The sequence below is a fragment of the Dipodomys merriami genome, unplaced genomic scaffold, assembly GCF_024711535.1.
Source record: "Dipodomys merriami isolate MVZ:Mamm:240054 unplaced genomic scaffold, mDipMer1.0.p SCAF_4, whole genome shotgun sequence".
Classification (NCBI taxonomy): Eukaryota; Metazoa; Chordata; class Mammalia; order Rodentia; family Heteromyidae; genus Dipodomys; species Dipodomys merriami.
The window spans coordinates 88228627-88247314 of NW_027205603.1; the positions used below are offsets into that span (position 1 = coordinate 88228627).

At 45.5% G+C, this 18688-nt stretch overlaps 1 long non-coding RNA gene across 2 annotated transcripts; it reads left to right on the plus strand.

The window, feature by feature from the left end:
* The first annotated feature begins 1916 nt into the window (after nt 1-1916).
* LOC138806345 (uncharacterized) lies at nt 1917-4757 on the plus strand. Of its 2 annotated transcripts, XR_011365807.1 has the most exons (4): nt 1917-2002; nt 2135-2219; nt 4126-4260; nt 4598-4757. It is a non-coding gene; the product is annotated as an uncharacterized lncRNA (long non-coding RNA). The 2 variants fall into 2 exon arrangements; XR_011365806.1 differs by lacking the exon at nt 2135-2219.
* Nucleotides 4758-18688: the final 13931 nt, after the last annotated feature.

The following is an 18688-nucleotide window of genomic DNA, read 5'->3' on the forward strand; positions in this document are numbered from 1 at the left end:
CAATGTAGGTGGGCACTAACTTTATCATCTCTAGAAGATTGATACTGAACTATAGGCCTCAATGTCAAGTATAATCAAAGCCAGTGATTTCTGGATTATTTTCTTAGGAAAGTGAGTGTCCTGCGGTTGGGTGAAAAGCTGCTGGTTTGGGTGTCACACGTAGAAGAGCTGGGAGATAAAGGACTGGAAAATGGAGAAGGAGAATTTAGATAGAAAATCAATGCTGGCCCTGAAAAGAACCCGTCCCCACTTCATTCCCACCTGGAGCAATGCGCCTTTTGGTCATAAGGATTTAGCACTGATGTCACTAGGGTTAGATCCTTATTCCACCCCCTCCAGCAATACCAATTTGTTCCCCAGCCCCTTTAAAAACACTGACTCAGAAATCTTGCACAAGGGGTTTTATCTGAGAAACTGAGAATATGGCTACCGGTAGATACAGAGGAAACTCTGTACAAAGGAGACCCAGTGGGAGGGTGGAAGGGGAGGGAGATGGGGCTGGGAGCTCAGGCCCCAGGGCAGTCCTACCCTGGAGGTGTGGCTGGCTCTGTGTGGCTGGAGTCAGCCCTGGAGGGAGGCCCAGGACTGTCCCTCCAGCCATGGACTTTACTCAGCCCCAGTTGAGCTGCCTTGCTCCTGGCTTCAGGCTTGGTTCTCCTGGGGCTCAGCCCAACAGATACCTTGCTTGTATTTCTGGGAGCCCCACAACCATGCACAGGCTTGTCCAAGTGTTCTCTCACGTCTCCCTCGTCTGCCTCATTCCCCACGCAGTCCCTGCAGTCTCCTGAGAAACACATGACAGGTGGCCCTGACTCAGCTTGCCTCCTGGGCAGGGTCACTATGACTGGCTGCCCCTCCCCCAGAAATACATCATCTTCACACTTGTGCACCGTGACTGACAGTTCTGCCTTTGTCTTTAACATTTACCATTAGATTTTCAGCGCAGCTGCTGTGTGTGTGTGTGTGTGTGTGTGTGTGTGTGTATGTGTGTGCATGCACACACACATGCAATTACTGGGGCTGGCACTCTCAGCTTTTTTGTTTGAGGTATCATGGCCATCTATCCCTTGAATCACTTCTCCATTTCCAGCTTTTTGCTGGTTAATTGAAGGACTTTTCAGGCCTGTCTGGTTTTAACCCACTATGCTCAGATCTCAGCCTCCGGAGTAGTTACAGTTACAGACTTGAGCCACCAGCTGCCAGCTTTGTACCTGCTTCTTTCTTCACACTAACATTTGAAGCAGGCTTCACTCGTTCACCATTTATTCAGTCACTCACAGACGTGTTCAACATGAGCAAGAAGTTCTGTCCTGCGTGCTCCAGGTAAGAGGACAGAGGTGGGGACTTAGCCAGGTGAGGAAGTCCAGTGGGGGGAGCGATGACCCTAATTCCAGCTTGGGTTGGTTGAGGCCAGTCCCGGGCCGAGCCCTGTGCTAAGTGCTTTCCATAAAAAGCTTCAGAATGTTTTCCAGAGGGTGGGCTGCCATGATCCCGATTTTACACACGCAGAAAGAAGAGGCAGAGAGTTGAAGTGGAAAAGGGTCACCAAGTTCATGTCACTTTGCCTAGGCAGCTGCGACTAGACACCATAGAGAGAGGGTGGGGGTGGTAAACAACAGAAATGTACTTGCTCCCAATTGTGGAGCTGAACAGTCCAAGGTCAATGTGTCAGCCGAGCTGGCTTCTCCGGAAGCCTGAAGGCTCCCTGCCTTCAGCTGGTCTTCCCTCTGAACGCGTCTGGGTCCAAATGTCCTTTGGAAGACACCAGTGAGGCTGGATTAGTCTGCTCTAATGATTACCTTTTTAATGACCTCAAGCAGTTACAATCTGTGGGTCTGTCCTGACTTGGACTTAATCATGTGACTTGAGGAACAAAGTTTGAGGCACACCGTAGCTAGTGAGAGGCAGAGGTGAGATTTACCCCAGATTAGAGACTTGAAATTTCAGGCACTAGTTCACAGAGAATGTCACAGAGGAAGACAGAGCCACGAGACCCTACCAGGTGAGGATACCAGACCAGGAAGCAGGGAGCAGGGTTTACCAAGAGCGGCAGGCAGGAAGGACCATTGGTGTCTTCTTAAACCCTTCCCAGAAGGGCTGCACCCCACAATGGATTCTCTTTCTCATGCTCCAGCAGAGTGACAGGTGAACATATAGAGATGAAGGGTCCCCCCCCTTCCATCAGATACAGCCGAGCACTTCCCCAGAGAGCACTCAAGGTAAAGGACCGACTGTGGGAGATAGGGCTGGGCATTCCAAGTTCTCTGTCATCCTGCTCTCCCCCACATTCTGGAGATGACTCGTCAGAGAGTATTCTAGCTGAGAGTCCTTTGATGATGAGGGCCAACTGGACAATGGAAACCTCAACAAGGGAAAACTTGAGGCTCAGAAAATGGATGATCCATTTGGATCACAGGGTAGACACCCACCTAGATTGGGAGCTGAGGGGACAGAGACCGTGTGATCGATCCATTGTCCTCACGAATCTCCAGGGTGGAAAGTCACATGAACTCAGAGTAAACCCTTCTTATACTTTTAAGAATTAATGAGGAGGTGACGCTGTGGCTCAAGTGGTAGAGCACTAGCCTTGAGCTGAGGAGCTGGGGGGCAGCACACAGGCCCAGAGTTCAGGCCCCACAACCAACAACAACAAAAAAGAATTAATGAATAAGTAAATAAATAGATCCCCAGCCCAAGCCCCAGTTATAGGCCTGTGTTACTTAAGAAAATGGGTCACCAGTTTTTAATTTATAACAAGCCAAGATAAATGTCCCTTGGTTTTACTTGAATGTGATTAAGTTTGAGCTAATGGGATCCAATTAGAAGGGGTTAGGCCAAGAATGCAGGAACATATTCATGCACAAGTTAATTTGCTTTCTCCTTACTGCTGGCAAGGATGGATGCAATGGCTGGAGCTCCCACAGCCACGATGCGTAGCAAACCAGTGCACCACAGAGCAGCAGACAAGGAACTTGGTTCACTGATACCAGGCTAGCCTGGGTGCACTGGAGAGCTCCTCTGGGTACTTGGAACATGAAAGGAAAGATGCATCCATGTTGCTTAAACTGTTACCTTCTTGGAATTTACATTACCACTGGACATGATCTACTGGAAGTAGAAAACTGTGGAGTGTGTGTGTGTGTGTGTGTGTGTGTGTGTGTGTGTGTGTGTGTGTGTGTGTGTGTGTGTGTCTGTGTGTGTGTGTGTGTGTGTGTGTGTGTGTGTGTGTGTGTGTTTTGTTTTTTTGGCTGATCCTGGGGCTTCAACTCAGGGTTCTGTCTCTGAGCTGCTTTTGCTAAAAGCTAGCGCTCTACCACTTGAGCCACAGTGCCACTTCTGGCTTTGTCTGAGTAGTTCATTGAGGATAAGAGTTTCATGGACTTTCCTGCCCAGGCTGGCTTTGAACTGTGATCCTTGGATCTCAGTCTTCTGAACAGCTAGGAATAGAGGCATGAGAACCGGCACCTGGCTTTACTGAGAATTTTTAATGAAGATACACACTTAATAGAGAAGGCCCATAGGTGAGGAGGAGGGAGGGCTCGGCTGTATGCTCAGAAGCAGTTGCCAAGCATGTTCCTCATCTCATGGAACCTCTGGGAGATGGTTGGACCTAGTGGAAGTTCTCCAGGTACTGAGCTTCCTCAATGAAGCGTGGGACCTTGGCCCGTACCCTGTTTTCTCCTGTTTTGGTGTCTGGACCATGGAGGGAGCTGTTCTGTTCCAGCATATATACCCCATGGTGATTGCTGTCTCACCACAGGGCCAAGCAACAGGCCAGGTAGCCATGAACAGGAAGTCTGTGAGCCCAAACCACCTTTCCTCTATAACCTGATTGCCTCAGGTATTTGGTTATAGTGCCAGAAAGCAGAGTAACATTCACCCTCTCATCTCCCCATCTGTAAAGTGGGGTTAGAAATAGTAGAAGAGGGCTAAGTCATGGTGGGCACACAGCTCAGAGTGAGGCCTGTCAGTGCAGCACCCGGCACAGATCCTGCCAGTCCCTCCAGGACCCACCATGGGAACTAGATGGGATCAGCTCTTGCACAGGATGGCAATCACATGAATGACCTACTTACGGTCACAAGTGGCCATGAGCCAACCTGGCTTTGACCCCTGTCCACACAGTCCCAGAGCTGCCTTGGAGGACACATGGGAACTTCCTGATCTTCCAGCCTTTGCCAGCTTGGAGAAGTTTCTGGAAAAGCAGAACTCCACAAGGATCTGATTTTCACCATGTTAGCAGGATCAGAGCCAAAGAAGGTAAAAATCACCCAACTGTGGTCATTCACAGTAAGCAGCTCTACCACTCTGTGCTCCTAAGTATTTCCAAGTCTTCAAGTTACAGGAACAACAGAAATCAGATCCTGGGGTTTCATATCTGCAACCTCAGCGGGCAAGAGATTCACGCATTCAGTCTATTTACCTGTTACAGCACCTTGGGGTGAAGCTATTTAAACTTGGAGCCTCATTTTATCTCCTGTACAAGGGAGAGGAGACCATAATACATACTTCAAGAGGTGCTGAGAGGAGATGAAGTAAGATCCTCCTACAAACAGTAGATACTTACCCAACCTTCTCTGTTCCTTCCCTTCCCCAGTAGTGGTCCTGTGGAGTCACTTGACAGAGGAGCCAGGCTGGGCACAGCTGACAGAAGCGGGCAACCTCTTCAGGGGCTGTAGGACAGCTCTGCCCCAGCCCTGGTCCATGTCACACCAAAAAAGAAATGCTTTCTTTTTTAATGAAATCATATTAAATAATTTGTGAGTGGTAATCTATTTTATTAGACATTCAATATTTATTTACATTTTTGGTGTCTGATACAATGTAAGAAATCAGAGATAGCCAAAGTGATGGAGAGCTGTCCAGATGGATAGACAGATCTCATCCTTCCTGCGTGATGGCTAGTGGAACTCTCAGAATCTTACTATCTAGTAATGTCTACCCTGGATGTAGAGTGGAAGGGTGACATGTCTGTCTTCTCTGAGCTAATGCTTTCTTCTCATCTGTTTAAAGCTAGACCCTGCAACATGAGCAGCTCCCTGGTGAAGCTAGGTGAGAGTATGCTCAGGGCTGGGCTCCCTCAGGGAAGAACGGCCACCGAAGAGCATTGGTGTTGGTTCTGGTGTTAAGTATGGAGAATTCGTATTGAATACATACACTGCATGCCTCTTTTCTTAGCCTCCTTAAAAACTCTCATAGCCAAATTCCAACATATCCATTTCACAGATGAGAAAGCTGAGTCTCCAAGAGGGTAAGTGACTTGTCTGGAACAAGGGCTACTCAAGTGTCAGGGGTCCCAGCTCTAGCACTAAAGACCTTACTACCCTTCTAGCCATACCACTGTGGGCCCAGCTATACCACTAAACAAGATGGAGGCCTCCTTCTTCCTCTGCCCTGACCATGCTGGCCAGGCAGTAGGCCAGGCCTCTGTCTTTGGCTCTGGAACACAGCATTGGCAGGCACCCCAGACAGTGGGGTGGGGCCCGCAGGGGTAGGAGAAAGCCTATGTTTTACTGCAGACAGGTCAGCTCTGGCTGGAGGCACGTTCACCACGGCCTCAGCACCTTTGGGAGGCCGTCTAGAGCATGCAGGGGCATGACACTGCTGACTCAGGGCTGCCTGGACGTCTGGAGATCTTCCTCCAGCAGTGGGGAATGCCAGGACCTGGGTCTACCCAGAAAGCGAGGATAGAACGGCCTAGGGAGGTTCACCTTAGAACTGAGGACCTGCCCTCCCTCCGAGTCCTACTTCTTACTCTTTGTGCTGATTTTGTCCTAACTCTGCCAGTATTTCCATGTTCATTAACTAACTTACCAAACCCATAATATAAAGAGTTACCCGGGAAAATGGCTTAATACTATTCCTGTCTCCATGTATGAAGCACCCCACCCCCACAAACATTAATATCCATGTTAATTACCTTTGTGCACATACAGAGTGTTCAGTTGGAAACGAACACATAGGAACATACATACATATTATTCCACTTCAGCAATACTGAGGCTTGAACTCAGGGCCTCACATTTTCTAGGCAGGCACTGTACCCCTTGAGCCATTTTTGGATTGTTCATTTTCAAGATAGAGTCTCAGTATATGTGTGGGCCAGCCTGGATTGTGATCCTCCTATTTGTACTTCCCTTTGTCACTGGGATGACAGGTGCACACAGACATTCCCTGCTATTGGTTGAGTTGGAGTCTCATGAACTTTTATGCTCCTTATTTCAAGTAAGCTTTTATAATATGTGGGGAATGTCTGCAAACTTTTTGGCATTTGAATACGTTCCACTGAATGAATGTACTAGGATTATTTAGTCTTCTCTTGATGGACATTGTGTATGGTTCCAACTTTTTACTAAACAACACCAAAATGATTTACATGGCCTAGTATGAGCAAGTTCACCAGCTGGATAAGTTCCCAGCAGAGGGATGGGTGCCAGGATCAAGAGGTATAGGCCTTTTGAACTTTGCTAACGTGGTCATGCTGATTTATGATGGTGCATCTGAGTATTCACATGTACATTTTGTAGAAAGCATACGTCAGATTTCGAGTTTTGACTTTTCCCAGGCTAACATCTGAGGTAGGATCCTCTCTTGTGATGCTGGCTAGGGGACATGACCTTGGCTCCCAGCTGGCCCTTCTATCCCTGGGGAGAGCAGTGGGGACAGCAGTGCCCTGTGTGGCTCATCTATGATGTCAAGTAGGGCAGGTAGGTTCAATGCATTTTTTTTGACTTAGGTGCTTCTCATTTTAAGATACGTTTATGGAATCACAACTCCATAAAAGGGGAGAATATCTGTACTGTCAGGCTGAACACTGATATACACTTTCACCAGAAATTAACCAGTATCAATCCAACCTTACCTAGAGAAAGTAGGTTAAAATCAATATTGAATATTGAATATTCAGTCAATACTTTAAATCAATCCAACAGGTGCAAAATAGTATCTCAGTATCATTTCAATTTGATTGTCTCTTATTTTACATATACCTGAGTGTGTGTGTGTGTGTGTGTGTGTGTGTGTGTGTGTGTGTGTGTGTACCAGTAGTGGGATTTGAACTCAAGGATTCAGGTTTAGCTTTTTCAGTCATGGCTGGTATGACTTAAGCCACACCTCTACTTTTTGCTAGTTAATTGAAAATAATAGTCTCAAGGATTTGTCTGCCTGGACTATCTTCAAACCCCCATTCTCAGGTAACTAGGACTAAACATTTGAGCCACTGGTGCCAGGCTAAGCTATATATCTTTTTATATTTCAGTAAATAATGATTCTATTATTACATATATTGTTCCTGTACATCCTAGTTGTGTGAACAACTCCTTTTTATTGTATTGTAAACTAACTCTCCCCTCCCCACCCCTCCTTTCTCCTTCCCTTCCTTTCTTCCTTCCTTCCTTCCTTCCTTCCTTCCTTCCTTCCTTCCTTCCTTCCTTCCTTTCTTCCTTCCTTCCTTTTCTCCTGTGCTGGGGATCAAACCCAAAGTTTCATGTATGCTAAGAAAGTGCTGTACAACTGAGCTACACCTCTAAATTACACGTTTTATATTAATTTCTATCTATTTAAATTATTTTAATAATCTTATGCATAGAATAAAGAGTTGTGGTGTGGAACTCTACATCATGTTGGCATTCAGAGAGTTTTGTATTTTGCAGTGTTTGGAATTTCAAATGTTGGAATGTTGGGGTTCATTTACACATATTCATTTCCCAGATGCACAATCACCTTTTCTTCAGTCACTGTTTGACTTTTAGAATTTGAATGGTTCAACTAGTCAGCCCAACAAGATGGTAGACAAAATTTGTCTTATGGGCTTAAATAGAACTGTCCAGTTCTTCATTAAGCAGTATGTGACTTTGGGGCTGATAATATTCTCCTTTCAGGGAATTATGACTCCATTCTGACTTCATTACTTTAAAAAATTCAAATTTATTGCTGACTTTTTCTTCTTTGAGATAGTCTCCCTATATAGTCTAGCTGGCCTCAAACTCACCATCCTTCTGTCTCTGCCAACACATTATGGGATTTAGTAAAAAAAATTCTATTACTAGAAAAATGATCTGATTTTGATTAATGTAATGGATTATATTAAGAGATTATATACTGCTGATGACATTCTTGAATTCTTGGATAAATCTCTTGGTCACTGTACCATTTTCTTAATTTGCTACTAAATTTCATTTGTTCATAGATTACTTAAATTAAAATGAGTATATTAACACCAAATATTGAGATGTTTTTGTGATGTGTAAAATCTTTGTAGAGATTGGGTGCTGATGCTTTTTTCATTCTTCATTAAGAATTGAAGAAATTTCCTTTTATTCCCATGTATTTCAGTAATGTAAATAGAGTTGGAATTCAAGATCTGGCAAAAGTCCTTTGTGAAAACTTTGTAGCCTACTCTTTTCCTTTACTGTTCTTTCTTTTTTTGGTGGGAGGAGATAGTTAGCTTTTGGGCAGCTTTCTACATTTTCTGACAACGTTTAACTTTTCATTATCTTCTGGGGTCAAATTCAGTAATTTTTTCTAGAAAAATTTTCATTTCAACTGGGTTCCCAAATATTGCTTTAAATTATGTATAAAGATTGTACTTCTACATCTGGCAAATATCCCTTTAAAATTACTAGAAATCACATGAAACAAATCAACATATTCATTATAATCAAATATTTAACCAATATTAAATTTGTCCAGTTATAGCATAGATATTTATAGTTTATGGTTTATAGTTTCAAATCAGGATGCAAGTAAAATCCAGAGAATTAAAAGTCTCTTAGTTTATAAGTTTTCTATAAATTTCATTTCCTCCTCTCACATTTACCTTTCCTCAACATTTATTGGTTGAGTAAATTAGATAAGTTATCTGTTGAATTCCTGTGGTGTAGATTTTGCTGATTTAATCTCTGGGTGTCATTTAAATCTCATTTAAAACTTTGCTATGTGCTGGACCAAATTCAAATTCATTGTGGGGGCAGAGTACTAGGAATACCTCATAGCAAGTTGTCTGTCAGATTTATTTGAAAGTCAAACAATGTAGTCTCTTACAATTCTTTTAATTCTCTCCCTTTGATTCTCTCTTTATTCAACATTTACTATTTATTTAGTCCTTTTCCCCTTTTCTTCTTAAGCAGGTTAATTTATGCCATTTTTCTCCCTCAACCTTTTTTCAAATAAATATATTGGGGTTTTATTTATTAGTTTGATTTCTGATTCTACCCTTAAAGTTACTTCTTTCTAGTTATTTGTTTATTTATTTTTGTCCGTCACGGGACTTGAACTGAGGGCCTGGGCATTGTTTATGAGCTCTTTTGCTCAAGGCTAATGCTCCACCACTTTGATACTTTGAACCACAGTGACAGTTCCATTTTTCTGGTGTTGAGATGGTATGTGTGTCTCATTAACTTTTTGCTTATGCTGACTTGAGCTCAGATCATTGTGATCTCCTCCCCTCTAAGTAGCTGGGATTACAGGCATGAGGCACTTTATCCAGCCAAAAGTTTTAAGTTCTTAACATATGGTCTGTTTTTTGTTTTGTTTTGTTTTGTTTTGTAGGTCATGGGGCTTGAACTCTGGGTCTGGGCATTGTCCCTCAGCTCTTCAGCTCAAGGCTAGCACTCTACCATTTGAGCCACAGCACCACTTCTGGTTTTCTGGTAGTTTATTGGAGATAAGAGTCTCATGGACTTTTCTTCCCAGGTTGGCTTTGGAGCACAATCCTCAGATCTCAGCCTCCTGAGTAGCTAGGATTATAGGCATGAGCCACTAGCACCGGGCCTGGGTCTGTTTTTGTCATATGAATATGCATATAATTCTGATAAAACTTGGAAAGTTGATGCTTTTATCATAAAAATTAGCTTCATTACCATACCTTGATCTGTTTTTATTTTCTAAGTTTTAAATTCCCTTCTATAAGGAATAATAAAATAAAAAATAAAATAAAATAAATAAAATAATAAAATCCACACAGCCTCTTTCTTTCTCTCACTGGATTTTTGGTAATTATTGCTTTTCTGCACATTTCCCTTGGAACTATTGAAGATGCTTAGAACTCTCATATTTGGTTCTTCAGCTTTAAACAACCTTTAGACTGTCCTGGAGGAGAGGGACACAAAGCCTCAGAGTTTTCCATACCTTATTACACATGTTTCATCCTGCTCAGTCCCTCCCACACATCTTTATTTAATCTTAGTCTCCCAGATAAATACAGTTGGCACACCTGGCCAATCTTCTGCCCAAACTCCTCAGTGACATTTTGGCTGCTGAAACGAAGTCTGTCTGTCAATAGATTTCTCAGGAGAACAACACTCCATCATCAGTCCTTGTCTGTTGGAACCTGTGCATCTCTTGTGTCAGTTTTGCTGGGTATAAATGCTTAGGTCTCTAGGCCTCTCTTTTGGTGTTGCTTCACAGTATTGCAGCACTGCTGTGGAGGTCATCTGGTTAAAAATGAGCTGGTTTGTTTTATATGTGACATGACCTCGTTCTCTGGCTGTCCAAATATGTATTCTGATTTCATTTCAGTTATTTTGGAGGTGTATGTGTTGGTGTTGCCTAGTCTGGGTCAGATTTCCTGCTACAGAGTATCTATTCCCTTTTAGACATGTAGATTTGAACCTTTATTGTATTTGAGAAAAAAAGTCAAGCAATGTCATCTTCCATCAAGTGTACTTAGCAATCCCTACCATGGGGAGTGGTGGTGGAGACTCATGAGTTACCATGTGGTGCCTGTAAGCCCCAGTGTCTGATTCTATCAGAGAGATTATGTAAGTGCACCAGTTATTATCACTACTACTATTGGAAAACTTCAAGTTAAGAGCCTTCTCTCTGGAAAGCACATGCTGTGACAGAAATGGGTACATCGCATGCTTTATCTTCAAATGCTTACTTGGTGTTTCTTGGCTGCAGGATGAGCAATGGATAGTGGGAAATGCTAAGAGCAGGGATGATAGGAAGAGGTCAGTTCCAGTAATCTAGACAAGATTCATTGTATTCAGCCAATAGTGGCACCTGTGTGAGCAAGCACACTCTGCTCACTGTCCAAGGCTCAGTGCCCTCTGTAGCATGGACCCCACGAGATGGAAGCGTGGACATCTCCCAAACAGAATTGTCAAGACTTGCTTGATTGGAGGAAGATGTGGATGAGGAAGATTTGAGGTGACTTTCTGGCTTGAGCAGTATGAGCCTGGAGAAGCAATGCAGAGACCCCAGGGAATATGTTTGGCATGGTGTTGTTGCCTGGCCTTGGAATTATCCAAGGGGTGATTGGTCACAGATTTCAAGAGCTGAGCTGGTCAGGAGTGATGGACATGCTGTAGGTGGAATCTGATAGTAGGCACCACCAGAAATGGATTAGAAATTGATTGCCCCAGATATGGTGACAGTGCTTTTCAAATGGGACAATTTTATCTCCAGGGGACATTTGACAATGGCTGGAGCCATTTGGGGTTGTCATGGTTGAACCAGGGTGCTTCTGGTATGTGCAGGAAGGATGCTGCTAAGTGTCCACCCATGCACAGAGCAGATCTGTGATAGGGTAGCCTGTCTGAACCATCTGAATACCAGATGGTCTGGGACAAAGCAATGGAAGAATGTCAGGGATAGTACTGGGTGTGCTACCTTGGTAGCCAACATCATATCCCAAACCCTATGTCCTCTGAGTGACTGGTGGGCACTTCACTTGTTCAGCCAGGTGCAATTTTCTCCCTTTTCTAATAGGCACATATGCTCTTTACCTTGCAAATTTCTCAGGATGATCAAGTAAATTACCACATGCTAAAACTCAACTCATGGTAAGTACCCATCTAAGGCTTTTTTCTTTTTCTCTACAAATCCTGTCCTTGCACCTTGCTCAGTTGCTGGTCTCCTCTACCTGGTACAGGTGGCAGTCACAGTGGCAGATGTGGTGACAACCAGCTGCCATATCAGTTCTCAGCTCTGACACCTGTACTGGTGTTCCTGCCCTCTGTCAGGAGGCTGCTTCAGGTCTGCCGTGGTCCTGAGCACCTTGGGTGGCCGTGTGCTTCTCTGGAGGACAGGAGCTGTGCCTATTTCCTGTGTCCTTTGGGTGTGCAGTTCAATTTTGGAAAATCATAGACTCACAGTAAATATTTTGGCACTAGCACAAAGGAATGCACAGTTTTAGAAACACCAATTCAAAAAACAAAAATAAAACAATACAAAACTGGCAATAAAAGATCACATTCATAGGTCTCTGCTTCCTGGGGTTAGAACAGAGGAAGGTGACTAGAGAAATGGCTATGAGCAGGGATTAAGTTCTGTTCTTCTGGTCTCCATCATGCTCTAAGACTCCTTAAAGCCCATGGCCCTCAGATTCTCAATTATAGAAAAAAAGATCCCAGGCTCAGGCCAGGCCTCTGCACAGCCAGGGCACCTGCAGCACAAAGCCTGGGCATGTGGCAGATACAGACCTGAAGAAACCCCTCCCTCTGGGTACCTGGAGAGAATGATGGATCAGCCTTCTTCATGCATAGAATCTGGGATACATCTCCTGCAAGTTAGAAACCAGAAACCACTAGGGTTAGAAAAATATTGAAGTCTGGAGAGTGGCCTAACTTGCCTGGGCCACACAGTAAGTTAATGGAAAGACCAGACTCTCAGGGAAAGTGGAAGTCAGATTGAATTGTCTGGCTGTCATTCCCTACGCCCTTTCATTCATTGACTTGATGACAAAGTGTCCCTTCAATGCACCCAAAGCCCTTCACTCTCCAGGGAATCAGGCTCTCTCTGGATCTGCTCAAGTGAACCTTGCCTGAATGGCCAGCAACAATTTCCCCAAAGTCATGTTCTGAGTCATGTCTGAGAAATTCAGACAGAGGGATCAGGTGTTACCTGTGCCTTTGGGAGTTCCCAGTGGAGTGACGGAGACTAGCATGGCAGGTGGGAAGGGGGGTGTAGGTAATCTTTATCCTGACAGTGTGTGAGTGTGTGTGTGTGTGTGTGTGTGTGTGTGTGTGTGTGTGTGTGTGTGTGTGTGTATTACAAGCAAAGACTATTTTGATATCAATGCTCTATATAAATTTACTTATCCTCATACATAAATTGAAGAGGCATACACTGTGGCCACCTCATTTCCCCATGAGTACCAGGGAATCTCTAGAAGTCCTGCAGCTGACAGGTGATGTGAGCCTCTGCTGTCTGTCCCACCTTCTCTCCTAGGTCCCCTGTGATAACCCATTCTAAGATGAGAGAGTCTCTGCTCTGGCCTGAGAAGCCATTCCCCAGAATCTGGTGAGCTCTGAGTCTCACTTATGGAAACAGGATAACAAGACTCCAGATTTCAGTACCACAGGGTGCCAGGGTTCATGGTCTTGGCCAGCACCCTCATGTCTGCCTGGACAGCTGTGGAGTGGCAGTGCCTGACCTCTTGTGTGGGTGGGCAACTGACTCTATCTGCTCAGACAGACCAGCTGGGTTTGTGGCCCAGGGAGGGGGTCGAGTGTCCACAGCTTTCCTGGGAAGATTAAGATCATGAGTCAGGCCTGGGAAATCTATGCCCCTGACACTGCCCCATTCTGGTACAGCACTGCCCAGGGCCTGAGTATCTCTTCTAGGAAAGCCACAACCTGAGCTGAGTACCTATGGGAGTAGGAGAGACCCTGAGAACTGGCCGCTCGGGGTCTGGTGCCAGTGGAGGTGGCCAGGGCAGCCATATGCACGCTTAGGCCTCACCATCAAGAATGGTGGAATAACACACCCTGGGAGGGGCTAGTGAGAGAATTCATTCATTTCTCCCTACTCCTTCACCTCTCCCTCCCTGCATGTGTCACTCTTACGAAGGGTATGGTGACTGGAATATACGTGCTGCCCAGTGGAACTTGCCTTCCTGGAGTAGGAGGCAGATGAGGACACAAGCAAGGTGATGTTGGAAAGCCACACAAGACAGAAGGCAGAGGCAAGTGAGAAGAGGGTCCTCGGGGCTCTGCCCCCTTAGGTGAGATGCAGAGAAGAGGTCAACACATGCTGAATTCTGGCCTCGGGATAAGGGATTGCCAGCTATAGTGTGAGCAGGGCTCAACAGGAAGTCACAGACTGGAAGTCCTGGGGAAGGAAAGGAAGTGTACAGGGTACAATGAGGAAGAGACAGGGCTCCAGTTGAAAGAGCAGCTCACTAGGGCTGGGAGGCGGCATGAGAAGCTGGGGCTCCCATTCAGGTGGCTGGTGGTGATCTTTCTAGGGTGGGCAGTCCCATGGATAGAAGAGGCCTGAGTTAGAGTGGCTTTTGGAGTTGTGACCGGTGTACCATCCTGAAGAGAGCCTGGCACCCAGCAGGTCCCAGCAAACGTCAGCTCTTCCTCCCAGGATTCCTGAGCACAGATAGCTTCCACAGTCCCTGAGGACAGCAGGTGCTCATGGTGTCTGTCTGCCGAGTCTGTTGAAGTAGACACTCTGAGCCCATGTGACTCAAAGACCCCCTGTAACTTCTCAGGCCTCATCTCTTTCATCTTTGAGATGGGGATGGTACTATGTCCAATCCCTCAGGGATCTGTGGGAAATCGCTGAAGGAATATGCAAGAGGCATTTGGGGAAGTCTCTGATACATGATAAAAATTATGCAAATGTCTACTAGCATTTTCATTTTCACGATTTTTCCCCAAACCCTCTCATATCTATGGCAGTCTGGAAGTTTCCACATCTCTGTGCTGTTGCTTTGACATAAAGATCCCCACATGTGACCTTGGGGACACATTTAAACATAGCAACATGGGTTTTGTTGTTGTTATGGTTTGTTTTTTTTGTCGGTCATGGGCCTGAATTCTGGGCCTGGGCACTGTCCCTCAGCTCTTCAGCTCAAGCCTAGAGCTCTACCACTTGAGCCACAGCACCACTTCTGGCTTTTTCTGTTTATGTGGTGCTGAGGAATCGAACCCAGGGCCTCATGCATGCAAGGCAAGCACTCTACCAGTGAGCCACCCTCCCAGCCGGCAGCATGGGAGTTCTGAATTTTCTAGGAAGCAACCACAACGTAGGTGAGGGAAGTCCGCACTTTGGTTGGTCAGTGTTTTTTCAAGAGTTACTCACTGCTTTGGGCAACCACAGTACTCTTTGACAGTGCTGTGTGAGTTCTGAGTCACGGCCGAGCTTGCCCAAGTGGATCTGTTTATCATGCCTTCACGGAGAGTTCCCAGTGTGGGTGGGGCTAATCTTACTGCATGCCACATCATCTAATACGGTCATGCATCATCAGGATCGTGTACTGAAATACGTGTGCATTGCAAATAATTTCCCTGTGCTTTCTCCTTCAATATAAAAGTATTGCTTTAGAACAAATTAAAGTAGATCATATTGGCTACCATTTGGATTTGGGGATAAAGGGTATGCATCTGAAAAGAGGGGTGTGAGTCATTTGTTTTAGCATTTCTCTAGGAAATAATGGTCAGGGAGAGGAAGCTCCCTTGCTGAAGGGTCAGGCATGTAAACATTGCCCCCAGAAGCTCCCCCGCATTTCGCAGTCATGCTTCTCCTGCTTTCTGCACTGCACTTCCTCTGACCTCTAAGATACAAGAAGTGTCCGTACCTCTTTGCTGTTTGATGTACCTAGAGCTAATGAAGTTTCCTTGTCCTTGCATCCTGACTGGGTTTTATTTGTCACCTGGAAGGAAAGGCATCAGGCTGGCCTCAGTTTGGGTCCTGTTCTGGTAACATCAGCACATGGAATTTCTCTGGACCTCTCTCTCTCTTCATCTAAAAAAGTGGGGCCAATGGTCTCATCTCTGAGGAAAGAGTGTTTCCACTTCAGATGTCTGAAGTGTCACAGGAACACTTTCCAGCAGGTTGGGGATGGATGAGGCCACAGCCACTGGGAGAAGAAATGAGGCTCCACCCAAAGCATACTAGAAAGGGCTCGGGATTGGCTCTGTCTACCTGTTCATCCTGTGCCCATTCTCTCCTCAGTTTCTCCAACCAAAAACAGGCACAAGGGCAGAGCTAAGAAGAGATAGTCTACGGCCTCTTTCCCCTGAGAAGCCCTGCAAGACAGATTAAAGTTCAGGTTTCCCTAGGCAAAGGAGAAATAAGAGAAAGTTTCTACAGTGATTGAATTGTATATATCAACTTGATTTGGCTAGTGGGTGCCCAAACTAAACTTTTTTCTTCTGATTGTATCTCTGAAGGTCTTTTGGGATGAGGTTAGCAGCTGAATGAGTAGACTCACTCCACTTCTCTTAAAAGCAGACAATGGAAAATACAGATGGTTTAAAATGAATTCCAGTTATAGAGAACAGAATATCCTACTTTCTCACTCCCCATTCTTCATCATTTTAGTTGGAAGCAGGGTACAGGAGATGAACCTAATTGAGAACTGCAGTTGGTGATCGCTGGCCTGCTATGACCCAGCAGGTCTTTTCTGATTATCAGTTGTCTATGCCCCATTTCCATAGGGACAATCAGTCATATCACAACCCAGTCTGTGTGTGTGTGTGTGTGTGTGTGTGTGAGAGAGAGAGAGAGAGAGAGAGAGAGAGAGAGAGAGAGAGAGAGAGAGAGAGAGAGACAGAGACAGAGACAGAGACAGAGACAGAGACAGAGACAGAGACAGAGACAGAGACAGAGACAGAGACAGAGACAGAGACAGGGACAGAGCGGGGTGGGGGGAGGCTTTTGGACAAGATACTTTTCTTGTTAATAAGGTTCTTTGCATTCACCCTCCCTTGTCTTGGATTTCATTCATTGAATTACTGAGTCAAGAACTCCAGGAGGCTACAGCAGCTGGTGGCAGTGGAGATGGAACACTGGCAGGCGTTGTCTGCTGCTGAGCTGCAACACTGGCAAGCATTGCCTGCTGCATGGCTGCAACACAGCCAGAGGGGCTGTGAGGTAATTGGGATGTGAGGGGCTGTGAGGTAATTGGGATGTGAGGGGCTGTGAGGTAATTGGGATGTGAGAAACAGAGAAGAAAATTCTACATCATCAGGACTAGAAAGGAGCTAAATTCCAATTGGGCTGTGTGATTCCTTTCATTTGGAAATCACTTCAGTAAGGAAGACTCTACGAGAAAGCTTCCAGGCCAGGTCACTGAGAGCTGCCTCACACCCTGGGCTAGCACAAGGGACAGCCATCTTTGTGCTCCTTCTCAAGCCTGGCCCTGTTCTGGCTAAAGCCTCAAGTTGCTCCCGGTCAAAGGAGGAGGGTAGTCCAGAGAAAAGCCAAGCCCAGAAAAGGCGGTGCTGACTGTGATGACCAATGAGACAACGCAGAGAGCAGTGTCATTAACCCAGCTAGAATAGGAGAGTTACCAGGAGAGGCAGAAGAAAAACTGAACCCAGATGGGAGCCATATGAGTCAGTCAGTAAGAAGGAACAGGCCTGAGAGTTGCTGACTGGAGGATGGTCTGAGGTGGTGGTTGCTACTTGGTTCCCAGGAAAGGATCTGGGACAGACACAAGACAATTATGCTAGGTTCTGTTGCACACAGGATAATATCATGATAATGCTGGTACCAGTCTCAAGAACTGGTTGGCCTGGCAAGCTGGTTATTCAGAGAAAGACTGTGACTTACCCCAGGGCACATTCGCAGGAAACCAGCTATGATCAGTTGCTTAACTGGGACCCTGAATTATAAGTTTGAGGATCTCTCAGCTGTCTGCTATTGTCAGAAAAGTTCTGACCATGAGACCCTATCTCAAAATAAAGCCAGCAAAAGGCAGGCAGGGCTGGAGGTATGGCTCAAGTAGTAGTTTGCAATCACCTATAGCATGCCACACAGCTTCTTCTCACCAGGATGTGTCTTCCCATTGCCTTCTTCCCTCTGGCTTGTGAACTCCTCATTCCTGCCAAATAGATAGAGAGAGTCAGAAATGTCCATTGTTTGCTCTGATGCTCCCAACGTTTCTGCTGGCCTTCCTCACCTGCATAAGCGCACGCACCCTTCCAAGCCCAGCTCAGATAGCCCCTCCTCCTCAAAGCCTCCCATCTCCCTTCTTCCCCTCAGATCATCTGTGACATTCACAGGCTGTGTGTGGATGGTTACCACTTTGGGACTCCTTTGGACCCTGGCCTAGCCATGGGCCCTCTGGGCCCTTGTTCCCATGTTACTCTCTTAGCCTCCAACTGTCCTGTCCCCATAGCTGCAGCACCACGTTTCTGTGTGGTCCATGCTGGGATGTGACTGCTACATGGCAAGTGGATGAATAACTAGCTAAGTGGAAAAGATGCTAGTTATGAGGAACTTTGATGAGAACACTATCTTTGAGACATTTAAAATGCTTCATAAGACAAATCGTAGGTCCCAAGTATACATCGAGTCTTGATGGTACAGCTTTTGGCACTTATAGGTCTGGGTCTTAAGATCAAAGTTGACTATTCTTTATGCCTCTCAGGACCCCTCCCGAGATCCCAAAGCTCTCTCCCACTTAGGGACATTTGTCTCTTCTATACTTTTCACAACTGGGGACTCACTATACAAGTCACTCAGATGAAACACATACAATTTATTTTAATCACATCATAGACATGATATCATTCTTGATTTAGAGGTATGTAGAGTTCCATTTGAAAGTTAACCGTGTGCCTACTGCAGTGTAAGAATGGCATGCCAATTGATATTGTTACCTCTAGGTCCTATCAGCCTTAATCCTTGCCAGCCCAAGATACCCATTTTATTCTCTTCTCTTCTAACTTTATTTGCACTTCTAAGGCCTTTCAGCCTTCATGCTTACCAGCCCTAAGTACCCATT